The 14689-nt window shown below is 36.2% G+C and overlaps 3 long non-coding RNA genes across 8 annotated transcripts in view; 1 reads left to right on the forward strand and 2 right to left on the reverse strand.

Moving 5' to 3' along the window:
* The window catches only part of LOC112941558 (uncharacterized), a 53013-nt gene that overhangs the window by 19489 nt on the left and 18835 nt on the right, over positions 1 to 14689 (reverse strand). The gene's annotated exons all lie outside the window — the stretch shown is intronic.
* Positions 1 to 14689, reverse strand: part of LOC138348556 (uncharacterized) — a 32658-nt gene that overhangs the window by 7304 nt on the left and 10665 nt on the right. The window lies entirely within an intron of this gene.
* On the forward strand, positions 897 to 10276 carry LOC104647403 (uncharacterized). 5 transcript variants are annotated; one of them, XR_011221240.1, is made up of 4 exons: positions 897 to 2964; positions 3146 to 3200; positions 7987 to 8353; positions 9698 to 10276. It is a non-coding gene; the product is annotated as an uncharacterized lncRNA (long non-coding RNA). The 5 variants fall into 5 exon arrangements; XR_011221242.1 differs by having other exon boundaries at positions 8271 to 8353; XR_011221241.1 differs by having other exon boundaries at positions 897 to 1990; positions 2835 to 3200.

Consider the following 14689-nt stretch of genomic DNA (forward strand, 5'->3'; position numbering starts at 1 on the left):
ATATAAATAAGTCTTCGTCTTTAGCCCAACTGCCTCAACCATTCCTCCTGAACTTCCTCAGAATAGTTCATCAAAAATGTTGATCTTGAGGAAGCCTTTTCTAAAGGAACAAGAGCCCAGCTCATCTTCATCACCAAGCGGAGAACTTAGATTTTCCCAAAAGCAAACAAGTGGCTGTTACGCTATGAAACAGCCCCAAAGTTTTGCAGAAGCAGTCTCTCCAAGAAGTGCCAAAACTACTCACAAAGAGAAAGAGAAATTTGAAATGGTTTCTCTACAGGTTTTTCCTATCCTTGCTTTAGATAAGGAATATGAAGGGTATGAGTAAAACATCTCTTAAAACCAATTTTATACAAATAGGAAGTATGTAGAAATAATTCCTTGAAAACCAGAAGATATTTTGAATTCATCCTTGTTGATACAGGATCAATTGAGATTGAACATGAGTTAGAAGACAAATCTGACCCAAATAGCATTACTTACTCTAAGGCTATCAACACTACCAAATAATTTAAAGCTCTGTAAGTTTTTCCTTAAAAAACGTTTATCTTATATTATAAGTCGGACGTTTGTTATTGCAGATTTTGACAGGATTAAGTTTCTTTCTAAAGAAATCCGAGTCAAAGGTTGGTCTCCAGCCAAAAAATATACACCTCCATCTTCAAGTAAGAAGACATTATCAAAAGTTTCACCCTCAAAGAGAGAAATGAAGAAGAGACTTGAAAAAGCTCTATCTGAGTTAGATGATAATGCAGAAGAAGTTGCAATTAATCTACTTCTTGAAGAAGCATCCTCCCAAAGCGATGACAATGGTGATATGCTAAATCCAAAGTCTTTAGCAAATTCATATTTAAATTCATTTGATTAAATTCTAATTGAGGTATTAAGACCGGAATAATTAGTCTTTCTAATAGATATCTAAAAGATCAGAATTATTAAGAAAGAAACAAAGGATTCTCAAAGAGATGGAATCTTTGTTAAGATAATCAAAATGGAATAATTAATTTCATCATAAAAAATCATAGGAACCAGTCAGCACCTGCAAAGCATGGCCGACCAGGACCTTATCATCAACAATAGCCAATAAAGGTGGCAGACAAGGACTTTACTAAAGATAAAGTCGAAAGGAAAAGATGCCTTTTCAAAAGCAAAAGTAGTGGAGGAAAATAAAGAAGTTGTCTTTCTTTCTCATAAGCAAAAGAAATGGAGGAAAACAAAGAGCCAATAAGAAAATAAGCTTTACGATTTTCCTTATCCTCTTTCGTCTATATAAAACAATGTAATAAATCATGGAAGGCATCAGAAAATTCACGAACATAAATTTTCTTGAATGCTCTATCTATTTCTCTTGCTGTAAAATGTTTGAAGATCAATAAAGAAGTTTGCCTATTTTGTGAGTCTTTAATTATTTCTGCACTTTCGATTATTTTTTAACTTTCGGATCCTCAAACGGATGGCCAGGCAGACTGTACAATTCAGACACTTGAGGATGTTTTGCGAGTTTGTATATTAGATTTCAAGGGTAGCTGGGATGATCACCTACCACTTATTGAATTTGCTTATAACAATAGCTACCATTCGAGCATTAAGATGGCACCTTATGAAGCTTTATATGGTCGAAAGTGTAGATCACCAATTGCCTGGTTCGAAACAGGTGAGACTGCCTTATTTGGGCAAGTCTTCTTCATCAAGCTATGGAAAAAGTCAAAGTGATACAGCAACGGCTAGAAACAGCTCAAAGTCGATATAAATCATATGTAGATATTAGAAAGAGAGGACTAAAATTTTCTATAGGGGATTGGGTGTTCTTTAAGGTGTCTCCGATGAAAGGGAAGTTAAGAAATAAAGAAGTAGCTTATGTAAAAGTACTATAGAGAAACCAACAAGTAGAAGAAGTTACATGGGAAGCATAAGAAGCAATGAAATTGAAGTATCCTCACCTCTTCCAGACTGGTGAGAAAGATCAAAATGTTAGTGGAGGCGTTGGCGGGTAAGTATTAGCTTATATGTTTAATGTGATTAATAGTAGTACTAACTTAGTCTTGACCTTGTGTGGGCTGGACAACATTGCTAACATTCGAGGATGAATGTTTTATAGGGGGAAGGATGTGATGGCCTGTATTATGTATATGCTAGTTCTATTCATGTGATATTTTACATAGACTTATAGTGTAGGTATGGGATCATGTTTCTTATATGGTTAGTGTTGGTTTAAGCTAGCTCGTTAGGTGATGTAACGCCTTGCACATTTCAGCATATGTATTGCAAGTTAACTATGACGGAAAGTATTTAAGTAGATATATTAAGGTGGTAATTGAGCTTAAAGCAAAAAGTTAAGTACTAAGTTGAAGAACAAGGGGATTAACATTCAGAAATTGAAATAAAATAATTGAGATGCTTGCTTGGCTTAATTTAAGCTAGCAACTGCATCATCTACTTAAGCTATAATATAGTTAAAGGGCCAAGTTTTATGGACCAGATTTATGCTTATATAAATGGGCTGTCACTTGAAGCCCTAACCTATTAAATGAAATTGATATTTGAAAGAAATCCCAGCAGCCAAATCTGCCAAGGCCAAATATGGATAAAGCCTAAGTGAAATCAACTAGGTGTATCACCTAGTTTGCCCTTTTGAGCTGCTTGATGTGCACAAGCAAGTGCATCACCTAATTGACCAATTAGTGGCTGAAAATGGACCCAAAAATAGGAGGTTCTAGAGGATATTTTTGTGGTCAATAAAGCTCTATATATATCCAATATGAGCAGATATTCTTCATTCATTTAACACATAAAAATAAAATTTAACTCCAACTCAATTTCTCTTTTCTCTCAAGGATTAAACCAACAGCCTTAACGTTTTCTAGGGTTCTTGAAGAAACCCTTATATCTGCAAACCAAGGTAAGTAAAGGGAAGCTGAAGTTCTAAAAGAATTCAAGTTATAAGGAGAAGTTGCAGAGATTGAGGTAAGGTGACTGCTCCATTTTTGTCTTCCTTATGTATGAGTTTGAGTGAGGAATGAAGGTGTGGTGATACACATTATATTAAGGGTTGTATGAGCTCATTATCAGTCAAAGTTAGCTAGTGTTTTACAAGGCTCACGGTGTGATAGCATCTAATTTTAGTTTACCATGACTTAAATTGTAGATAAATACCAAAAAGGGGAGGCTAAATCGTGATAGTATATCAGTCCGAGGATAAGGTATGTAAAGCTATTCGATTCTATATCCCTTTGGCATGAAATCTGACACCTGTAATTAATATCAATGAAGTGAATATCATAAGTTCTATTTCTAGAAAAGGAGACATAGTGATAACGTACTATCTCCAAGTAGCTAACAATATTTTACCCTCTCTGTAGTGCATAGACCTACTTCATCATACGTTCACTATTTTATACTTGTGTAGTTATCCCCCATGAGCTGGTATAGAAATGGTATTTGCAAAAGCAAGTCTGTGACTCCTCCTCTTTGTTGTTTGAAGTCAGTTGTGTCATTAATCCCTCAAAGTAATGTATTGATATTGCATAGCTCCTTATGTCATTGTTATTTCCTTTAAGTATTGTTTTTATGTCTTTTATTACTGGTCCATACTTCCATATCTCCAAAATAATTATGACCAGCAAAATAATATCTCAAAAGAGTTATGAACTGATAAACAACAATCTCAAAGATTAAAGAATCTAAGTGAAGAAATCTATATAATTACGCGTGGCAGCTCAGGGGCGAAAGCCTAGGATGGGTTGATCCCAACTAGTACATAAAGGTGGCAGCTCAGGGGCGAAAGCCTAGCATGGGCTGATCCCTATTGGTATAGAAGGGTGGCAGCTCAAGGGCGAAAGCCCAGCATGGGCCGATCCCAAGTTGTGTAATTATGAGGACCGCATCCCAGGGGTTAATACGCCTAGCATGGGTCATCCTCTTCTACCGCTGATCATATGGTCACTTGTATCACATGCCCTACAAATATTATGACATACAAAAAAGTAAGAAAAAAATGTAGCTTACTTGATCCCACAAGAGTAAGCAAAGGTGGTCTTCTCTCCTAATCTATGTACTCATATGTTGCTTTTTGATTTCATTTGAGCTCTCACATTACATATGACATTGCATTACATATTCAGTACATTTTTTTGTACTGACGTCCCTCGGGGGGATGCTACATTTTATGTTGTAGGCATATACACTCCAGCTAGTAGACCTCTTCTCTAGGAGCACACAAAACTGTGCTACTTTTGGGTGAGCTCCAAGTTGATTCGGAGATTTATTGAGTCTTTGGTAAATTCATTTTGGTGTTGTATCGTAGTTAAGGGCAAGGCGGGGTCTTAACCGACCTACTCTAGTCTTCTATTTTTTAGAGGCTTTGTAGATGTATGTACATGGTTCAGTTGTGTCTTAAGGAGTTGTGGCCTCAACGACCAAGTCTTGTATATAACTTTTGGACCTACTTATGTTGTTTTGTATCTCTACATCCTAGGTGAACTTGCCAATTATTATAGTTATATGCACAGTAAGATCAGGTTGCGGGTTGGTTCTCTTGGGCCTTTAGGGCATCGGGTGCCTTTTCGTCTTAATGGGTTCTCAGGCGTGACACAACTGTTGTTGGTGAGCTCTAGGTTAATTCGGGGCTTTGCCGAGTCTTTAATATGCATATTTTGATAGCACGGATTCCAATAGAGGCTTTGTAGACATTGTAAAGCTATCAGTTGTATTCATAGTTTCTTGTCACTTGTATTGGTTCAGCTAGTCAACATGTGTTGTATATAAGGCTTTTCATTAGTAATCTGCATAATAGTTTACTTTCTCATCATAGGTTACTTGTAAATCATGAGGTGGACAAGTACCCTATGAATACATGCTTTACAAGTAACCTAGTATGAGAAAGTAAACTATTATGCAGATTACTGATGAAAATCTTTATATACAACACATGTTGACTAGCTGAACCAAAACATGTGACAAGTGAAACTATGAATACAGATTATAACTTTACAATGTCTAGAAAGCCTATATTTGAATCCATGCTATGAAAATACGCAAAGTAAAGACTCCGCAAAGCCCCAAATCAACCTGGAGCTCACCAACAACAACTTAGTGTCATGTGCTTCTATTGGGGAAATCCACTTTTGAATACTTGTACATGCAGCATGAAATGGTGCGCCCCAATAAGGGACGTCAATACGAAAGATTAAATTGAATATGTAATCATATGTGACATGAGAGATCAAATGAAACCAAATATCAATAAATAAGGATTAGAGACCACCTTTTTTTGTACTTGTGGAATTGTGTATGTTACATTTTTTTCTTTACTTTTCTGTGCGTTAAACTTTTTGTAAGTCATATGATACAAATGACAGTTGATCAGTGGTGGGAGAGGATGACCCATGCTATGCATTTTAACCTTGATATGCTGTCCTTATAATTCCAAAAATTGGGATAGGCCCATGCTAGACTTTCGCCCTTAAGCTGCCACCCTTTTATACCAATCGATATCGGCCCATGCAACATTCAATGGTGTATCACAACACTTTCAATGTACTATTCATTAACAAGTTTTCATGACTGCTCTAAATATCCAGCCAGACCCTCTTATTTATATGATATAAAAACAGTCCCTAAGCCTCACAATGTAGAAATAGCAATATGAACCCATGACATCCGATCAACATCCTGTGAATTCAAACTAACATTTAGATTCTAAAAACAAGTACAATTAAAATTTAAGGGGACTCCACTCCATGTATGTCACACCATACAGAGGCAACACTCAATAATTCATTAACACATACAAACTTTTACAAATAATGTAATAACAAGAGAGGGATGAAAATTTCCATAGCTTACCTTGCTAGACAGAATCCTCAATTGCCAAGACTTGGATTCTTTAAGGCTTAGGTTGTCCTCTTCCCCTTACCTTGACGTTAATTCATATTATTCACTTTATTATCACAAGATGGAGATGTTATACCAACTTGTACTTTAAAAACACACATTTCCTTCAGATTCTAATGGTGAGCTGTAGAAAAGAACTCGTTGGAGCTTCTATGGCTTTCCTTGGGAGTAATTTTCTTGAAAATAAGTGATGAGGGAGAGGTGATAAACTTGATGCTTTCGACGTCCATTTTGGACATTTTCACTCAATAAATTGGAGAAACAATATGGCCCTTTACTTGTAAGCAAGAAGGTGCATTACCTCGTTAGTGTCGGCCACGTGTTTTTTAGTAACTGCATCAGCTACTTGCTCTTGTCACTTAAATTCAGTTTACTAATTCTAAGTAGGTGCATCACCTACTTTCTCCTTTAAAATTCAGTCCACTAGTTCTAAGTAGGTGCATAACCGACTTGATTCTTTTAACTTAAAATTCAGTTCACTAATTCTAAGTAGGTGCATCACCTACTTGCTCCTTTTAAATTAAAATTCAGTCTACTAATTCTAAGAAGGTGCATCACCTACTTTCTCCTTTGAACTTAAAATTTAGTCCACTAATTCTAAGTAGGTGCATCACCTACTTGCTTTCTTAAAATTAAATTCAGTCCACTAATTCTAAGTACGTGCATCACCTACTTGCTCCTTCTAACTTAAAATCAGTCCACTAATTTTAAGTAGGTGCATCACTTACTTGCCCTTTTTCACTTAAAATGCATTTCACTAATTCTAAGTAGGTGCATCACCTACTTGTCACCTACTAGCATAGTTTAGTCAAGCAGGCACCTCAATTATTTACACCATTTTCCCATCTTAAATTCTTTACAAGACCGTAACACTAAATACACACTTGACCACTTTGACTTTTAAATCGAATACCACCTTTTTATATCCCGAGTTCGAACTGTTTTTTGAGTTTAATTATTCGTATATGTGTTGGAAGGCACAGGGTATTACAACTTTAAACGTGAATATTGTCACCAGTCGCATAAGAAACCGAGTCCATAACTATACCACAAGGAAATTTTTAAGCGACATATAGATAGAACTTGTTCACGTAGAATAAGGGGTGTTACAGAAAGCTTGCAAAAATTTCCCCGAAGGCTTAGCTCTAGTGGAAAAAAGTGGTTGCTTAGGTCATATGTTCAAGCCCCACGCCATGTAAAGCGAATCCCGATATTTGAGTTGAGAAGGGTAGAAGGGCGAACCCATTATCAACCGATTTTAGAAGGCTATGATTGGTCCAAAGAGAGTCTTAGACATATATTTTGGTTATAAAAAAAGATTTTGCAGAGACTTTCGAGAACTTCAGAAGTATTGATGACAAGGTGGGTATACGGTAGCTTGAGAAATTCTTTTTTTTTTGTAATTTTACCAATACTCAACATCATTGGATTACTTCTTAGGTTGTGGGATTTCTGCTTCTTAAAGTGCATTTGCAAACTTACAGGCTACAATCTATGTTAAACTCTGTAACAGTCCTTGAATAATCTTCATCTTCCTTATCTCCAAGTGCAGCAGTGCATTGTTTGATTGACTTATGTCCTTCCTGACTACTAAATCTCTAGAAGGATTTCGTGCAAGTCAACTTGCATGTAGGTAACATTATTCAAAACTTCTAGGTTCACTTATCTGCTGTTAGTGCCTTCTATGTTCTCTTTTAGTTAACTAAGTTTGTCATCCATGTCTGCTTGCTTCTGCCTCATGTTTTCCTATACTCATATATACTTTTTATTAGTGATTGGAATATAGCTTTGAATGATTAGTTTATTTGGACACTAATTGAATCAGAACTGACTAGATCTCTACAATACTACATTAGTGATCTTTAATTTCTTGTGACAATGTGCATTTTTCAGTTTTTTGTCTTTTCTTATTTAATATGTTATTTGGCATCACTAGGTATGTCATTTTTGTAATATATTATTTGGCGTCACTTCAATATGCATTAGGCATGAACTTTATGGTTTGTGTTATTATTTGGCATCAGTTCAATGTGCATTAAATCGGAATTTCATGCCCTGTAGTTCTAATTTTACCTAATCTTTTATGTATGTTAGGGAAAAGTTGAGGATTATAAATCTTCAAAAAAAAGGACTTTAAGTGCCTCAAAGATAACCTCGTCTATTACTGGGATACACTGGTTGCTAAATGTGAAAATGGACCACTTTTTGAACCTCATTCTCGCCCAAACCTCCCAATTCTCGTCCTCTCACTCTTTCAGGGGGATTTTATGACACTTAAAAGCTTTAGAATCTCCATCAAATAAATAGATTGAAGAAACACAAAATTCCCAGAAGTACATACATTAAGAGCTTAAAAGAGACTCATGATTTTTTGTTAGGGTCTCATCGGATTTCAGTAAAGCTCCATTTGTGGTCAGGTCATTCTTCGTCAGTCGTTACATCAATTGCTACTCGAAAAGAGGTAAACATCCCTCAAAATTTCACCTTAGATTCAATTATTATGTTATTTAGCTATAGATTTTTACTTGGTTTTTAGCAGTATATTTTGCCTTGTTCCTTTCACTCTTCAAAGTTTATTAAAGATTCTGATATGTCTATTGAGCTATGTTGCTTTATTTGAACTCTCTGCTAAATTTATATTTTCAAAATCTATGTTATGGCGTTTTACTCATATCACACCTAATGCTTATTTCAGTTAGCACAACCTTGACTACATCTAGTCCATAGCTGTATGCTAGATCGAGCTCAAATGATCCATGACAGTCCTTCATGTTTTAGAATGGCTGGACCATTCACCCATGTGTGCTTGCTTCCTTCTCATGTTTTCCTGTACTCATATATTCTTTTGAATAGTGATTGGAATATAGCTTTGAGTTATCAGTTTATTTGGACACTAATTGAATTAAAATTAACTACGTCCTGTAGTTTCTTGCAAAATTACTTTAGTAGCCTTTAATGTCTTACGATAATGTGCATTTTCTGAGTTTTTTTCTCTTTCATTAATTAATATATTATTTGGTGTCACTGGTTATGTTGTTGTTGTAATATGTTATTTGGTATCACCTCAAAATACATTAGGCATGAACTTTCTGGTTGGTTATTATTTCGTGTCAGTGCAATATGCATTAAACTAGAACTTCATGCATAGACCTACAATTCTAATTTTATTTGATCTTTTTTAAACGTTAGGGTAAAGCTGAGGATTACCCTGAAATGAGGCAAAACTCTGTTGCGCCACTTATTTTCCTCCATTATGAAAAACCAACAGCCCTTGTTTATGAAAAAACAAACACTGTAAAAACAAAAATGGATTTGAAGTTTACTCTGAGATCTATGTGTTTCTTCTGTGTGTTTGTTTTATGTTGTTGACTGTTGATGAAATGTATATAAAGAAACATAGATGATGATTTTTCTATTTCTGGGCTAATAAATTTGGGACATTGAGATTATCCAGCACATATCATTGTGTGGCAACCCGATTTGGCTTGTTATTGTGCTTTTACTCTTACATGCAACCAGTGTTTGCAGCCATGGCATGATTGGCTTCTATTTTTCCCATTATAGAAAACATCTTATCTCCATTTCCTTCAAAAGAAATAGAGAGAAAGAATGGGTATCTCTACACACACAATGTTCGAGCATACTTGTCTCTTTTGTTTATCCTGTTAATGTTGGTTTTAGTCTTCTTCAACCTCTCCTAGATCAGCCTCTAAAACATAAAATATGGAATAAAAGAAGTTTTTGTATGTGATCTTAAAACTATTAAAGGGGACTATGTTTTCTTGATGCATTTTTGTTGTTTTAGATTGGTAATGCTGAATATTCACTGCTTGTTCAAGGAAAATTTCCATCGAGAGCTTGCAAAAATTTCCCCTAATGCTTAGCTCTATTGGAAAAAGGTGGCAGATTTGTGGCTTAGATCACATGTTCAAGCCCCACACCATGCAAAACGAAGCCTGAAGTGGAGAAGGGTAGAGGGTCGGACCCATTATCCACTGATTTCTACTTCTTAAAATGCATCTGCAAACTTACAGGCTACAGTCTATGTTAAACTGTTAAACTCTGTAACAGTCCTGGAACAATCTTCATATTCCTTATATCTAATTGCAGTGCATTGTTTAATATACTTGAGTCTTTCCTGACTACTAAATCTCCGGAAGGTCTTTGTGCAAGCCAAGTTGCATGTAGAATAAGCAGTATTCCAAAATTTCTAGATTCACTTATCAGCTTTTAGTGCCTTCTATGTTCTCTTTTAGTTACCTGAGTTTGCCACCTATGTATGCTTGCTTCCCCTCATGTTCTCTTATTCTCATATATTCTTCTTATGAGTGATTGGAATATAGCTTTGAATGATCAATTTATTTGGAAACTAATTGAATCAGAACCTACTAGATCTCTGCAATACTGCGTTAGTAGTCTTTATTGTCTTGTAATAATATGCTTTTTTTAGTTTTTTATCTTTCCATATATAATTTGTTATTTGGCATCACTGAGTATGTTGTTGTAATATATTATTTGGCGTTACTTCCATATGCATTAGGCATGAACTTTCTTGTCGAAGTTAGATTTGGCATCGGTTCATTATGCATTATAACCAAAATTGCATGCATAGACCTGCAATTTTAATTTTACCTAAACTCATTTGGATGTTAGGGTGAAGTTGAGGATTATAAAACATCAAAAAAAGACTTCAAGAACTTCAAAGATAACCTTGTGTACTTATGGGATACAATGGTTTCTGAATGTGAAAATGGACCACTTTTTTAACCTGATTCAGTCCGGATCTTCACCTATATGTCCCCTCATTGTTTCAGGGGGACTTTTTGACACTCTAAACCTAGAGGATATCCATCAAATAAATGGATTAGAGTAAAACAAAATTCCCAGAAATACATACATTACGAGGTTAAAATGATTTGAACCATTTGGTTCTTGTGAAACTTGGTGAAGCTCCGCTTGTGGTGAGATCATTGTTCTTCAATCCATAGCCTCAATCGCCGCTTGGAAAGAGTTAAAGATCCATCTAAGTTTCACCATAAGTTTAATTAATATGTTATTTAGTTGTAGATTTGGACTTTGATTTTTTGTAGTATTGCTTGCCTTTTTCCTTTCCCGCATCATAGTTCACTGAAGATTCCGATATGACTATTGATCTATGTTGCTTGCTTTGAACTCAGTGCTAAATTCATAGTTTAAAAAATTATTTTATGGCATTTTACTCATATCACTGCTAATCTGCTTATTTCGGTTATCACAACCTTGCCTGTATCTATAGTCTATAGTTAGATATTATGCTAGGTTGAGCTCAAACGATCCATGTCCATGGTAGTCTATTTACATTTTAGAATGGTTGAACTGCTTCACCAATGACTGCTTGCTGCCCCCCTCATATTTTCCTACACTCGTTTATTTTTTCATTAGTGATTGGAAAATATCTTTGAATGATCAGTTTATTTGGACACTAATTAAATCAAAACTGACTAGATCCCTGTAATTTCCTACTACACTGCATTAGTGATCTTTAATGTCTTGCGATAATGTGCATTTTTTAGTTTTTTCTCTTTCCTTATTTAATATGCTATTTGGCATCACTAGGTACGTCTTTGTTGTAATATGTTATTTGGTGTCACTTCAATATGCACTAGGCATGAACTTTTCAGTCGGTGTTATTATTTGGCATCAGTTCAATATTCATTAAACCGGAATTTCATGCCCTTCAATTATAATTTTACCTAATGTCCAGTAAGATCTCAAAAATGGCTTAGGTGAAGCTAGAGACTAACATGGTTTTCATTATGGTCTAAGGTCCTAAAATGGTCTATAATGTGGCATTGAGGCAGTGTCTAGAGTTTTAGGTGCATTGAAAGTCAAACGTCAAGGGACTACTAAACGTTCGATGATTAAGTTATTTATGTGCCTCATATGTGGTTATGTTCCTAATTATGTGTTTTATGAGTTAATAAGGTCCTTAAATGAGTTATTGTTGTGTTTATAGGCAGTGTTTCAAGTTTCAAGTTTTGTGGTCAAATGTCCAAGATCGTCATGACTTTCAAAAGGTTGTCCTTGAAACAACCTTGTGTGTCTATGCATGTTTCTTTGAGTTTTACGTGTTTGTTTTGGATGAAATAGATGTGGTAGACCCTAATATCGTATGGTAATATTTTTGAGTTGGAAACGTCCGGGAAAACATCCCCAAGGACCATCTAGGGGTCCTTGAGGAAGGACCCATGTTGGTGGCCAAGCCTGCCCAAGATAGCCCAAACCACGGAGGCCATAGACGCCCAGTGGTCAGTCGACGCCCCATGAATGAGGTATCGTCGATGTACACTTAGGCATGGGGAAGGAAAGTCCAAGGACCAGCCTCAGTACTAGACCACGAACCACCAGTGCGGTCCATTGGTTAGGGGACGGTCCGTCGATAGTCCTTCTGTCTGTGAGGCTGTTCCTGTGCAGCTTGACTGTAAGTTGAGGGGTAAAGTTGTAGATTCACCCCAAGTCCAAATAAGACTTTGGTCCACTTAGGTGTCTTTTGGGTATTTTAAATATGTTTATAAGTCTGAAACACTTAGAAGATTTTATTTTCAAAATCAAAACCCAAATTCCCTTAAAAATTCTCTAGAACTCCATTGGAGCCAAAACTCAAGGAAGGGCTTGGATTAAAGAATTTAGTGGAGATTCTTAATCAAATTGGAGGATTATATTTATTGAGGTCAAGTACGCCGGTTGCATTCTGAGAATGCCATATCTTCTATGGTGTGGTTTCAGGATGTGACAAGATTGGTATCAAAGCATAGGTTATAAAAGTAGTCTTAGGAATCAAAAAGTCTCAACAAGTCACGTCTAGTAGAGTCTTGACCATCGGTGTGAGTCACGACACATCTACGGGCGAGAGAAAGTAGGATGGTGAAATTTCCCTTCTTTTATACTCCTATGTTGTGTCGTATGGTAAAAGTTATGAGTACTCTTTTCTTATGGTTTTCCTTGTGTTTCTACGAAGATGAATATGAGAAGGAAACCGACTAGGAGATTTGAGTAGAATGATGTGCATGAAGAGATTCCTCCTCAACTTGAGAAATTTCCTCAAGGTGCTCAAGTGCCTCCCCAAGGTGATCAAGTCCCTATTTCGGAAGGAGGTAATGATGTTGCGGTCGTTCCCCCCGAGTTGAATAATAGTGATATTAGAGAGGCCTTGCTTGCCCTAGACCGAAACATAACTACTCAAGCGAATTTGAGTATGGTGCCTATAGTGAATGTTGTGGAGAGCACTATGACGTCTAGGTTGAGAGACTTTGTGAGGATGAATCCTCCTATCTTTCTTGGCTCTAAACTGGGAGAGGATCCCCAAGAGTTTCTAGATGGTGTGTACAGGTGTTGAGTGCTATGGGGGTTACATCAAGGGAGAAGGCAGAGTTAGCTTTGTATCAATTGAGGGATATTTCTCAAGTGTAATACACTCATTGGAAGGATAATAGTCTTGTGGAGTCGGGTCCTATTGAGTGGGATAATTTAAGGAAGCTTTTCTTGGAAAGTACTTTCCCCGTGAGAGGAGGGAAGTTAATGTAGAAGAGTTTATCAATCTTAAGGAAGGCAATTGAGTGTTGAGAAGTACTCTTTGAAGTTTGCAATGTTATCTAGATATGTCCCATCCCTTGTATCTAATACGAGGGATGATATGAGTAAATTCATGATGGGTGTCACCGATCTAGTGAGGGAAGAATGTCGTACGACAATGTGACATGATGATATGACCTTAGCTAGACTAATGGAGTATATGCAATCAATAGAGGAGTCTAAACTTGGGAGGATTTCTAGGAATTTGAAAAGAAGTGATTCAAGTGATCAAGGTCAACTTAGATTCAAGAATAGGTCTGAAGTTCAAGAATAACCTAGGAGTGCTAAGGTGAAATTGGAGAAAGGAGGTGGTTCTCAAAATGGAAAACCTACATGTGACACTTGTGGATGAGGCACTATGGGGAACACTTAAGGGGTATCGGGAAATGCTTTGGTTGTGTTAAATAAAGATACAAGATGAGAGATTATCCTACTATTCTAGAGGAATAGAGGGTAAATAAGTTGTTCCTAATGTTCCAAAGGATGATGCTTCAAATAAGACTAATTTATTGTTTGGTCTAATATTGTTGTAGTATGGTTAGAACAGATGGATATGAGCGTAATATTGAATATAAAATGAGTTTTTACTATTTGGAATAAAGGATGTGAGTTTTATAACATAATGAGTTGTATATTTTTTGTAAGTTTCTTGTTGGTGTTGTGATGCTTGTGAAAAGTAAAATTGATGTTCTCTTGATGTTTGAATTGTATAAGGTGTTCTACGGTATGGTCATGAACTGTTTAGTTGAATCTCTTTTCTTGGAAATGTTCGGAGAGTGGCAAAGTGTCATTCAAGCACGAATGTTGTCCAAGTGGGGGAGAATGTTAGATCTCAAAAATGACTTATTTGAAGCTAGAGTCTTACATGGCTTTAATGATGGTATAAGGTCCTAAAATGGTCTATAATGTGGTATTGAGGCAGTTTCTGGAGTGTTAGGTGCATTGAAAGTCAAACATCGATGACTAAGACATTCGACCGAGGCACATAGTCGTCACCTATGTGCATCATATGTGGTAATGTGCATAATTGTGTGTTTAATGAGTTTATAAGGTCCTTAAATGAGTTATTATGGTGCTTATAGGTAGTGTGTCAAGTTTCGTGATGTTAGGAGGTCAAACGTCCAATAACGTCCATGAATTTCAAAAGGTTTGCCTTGAAACGACCTTGTGTGTATATGCATGTTTC

This window comes from Solanum lycopersicum, chromosome 5, assembly GCF_036512215.1.
Source record: "Solanum lycopersicum chromosome 5, SLM_r2.1".
Taxonomy (NCBI): domain Eukaryota; kingdom Viridiplantae; phylum Streptophyta; class Magnoliopsida; order Solanales; family Solanaceae; genus Solanum; species Solanum lycopersicum.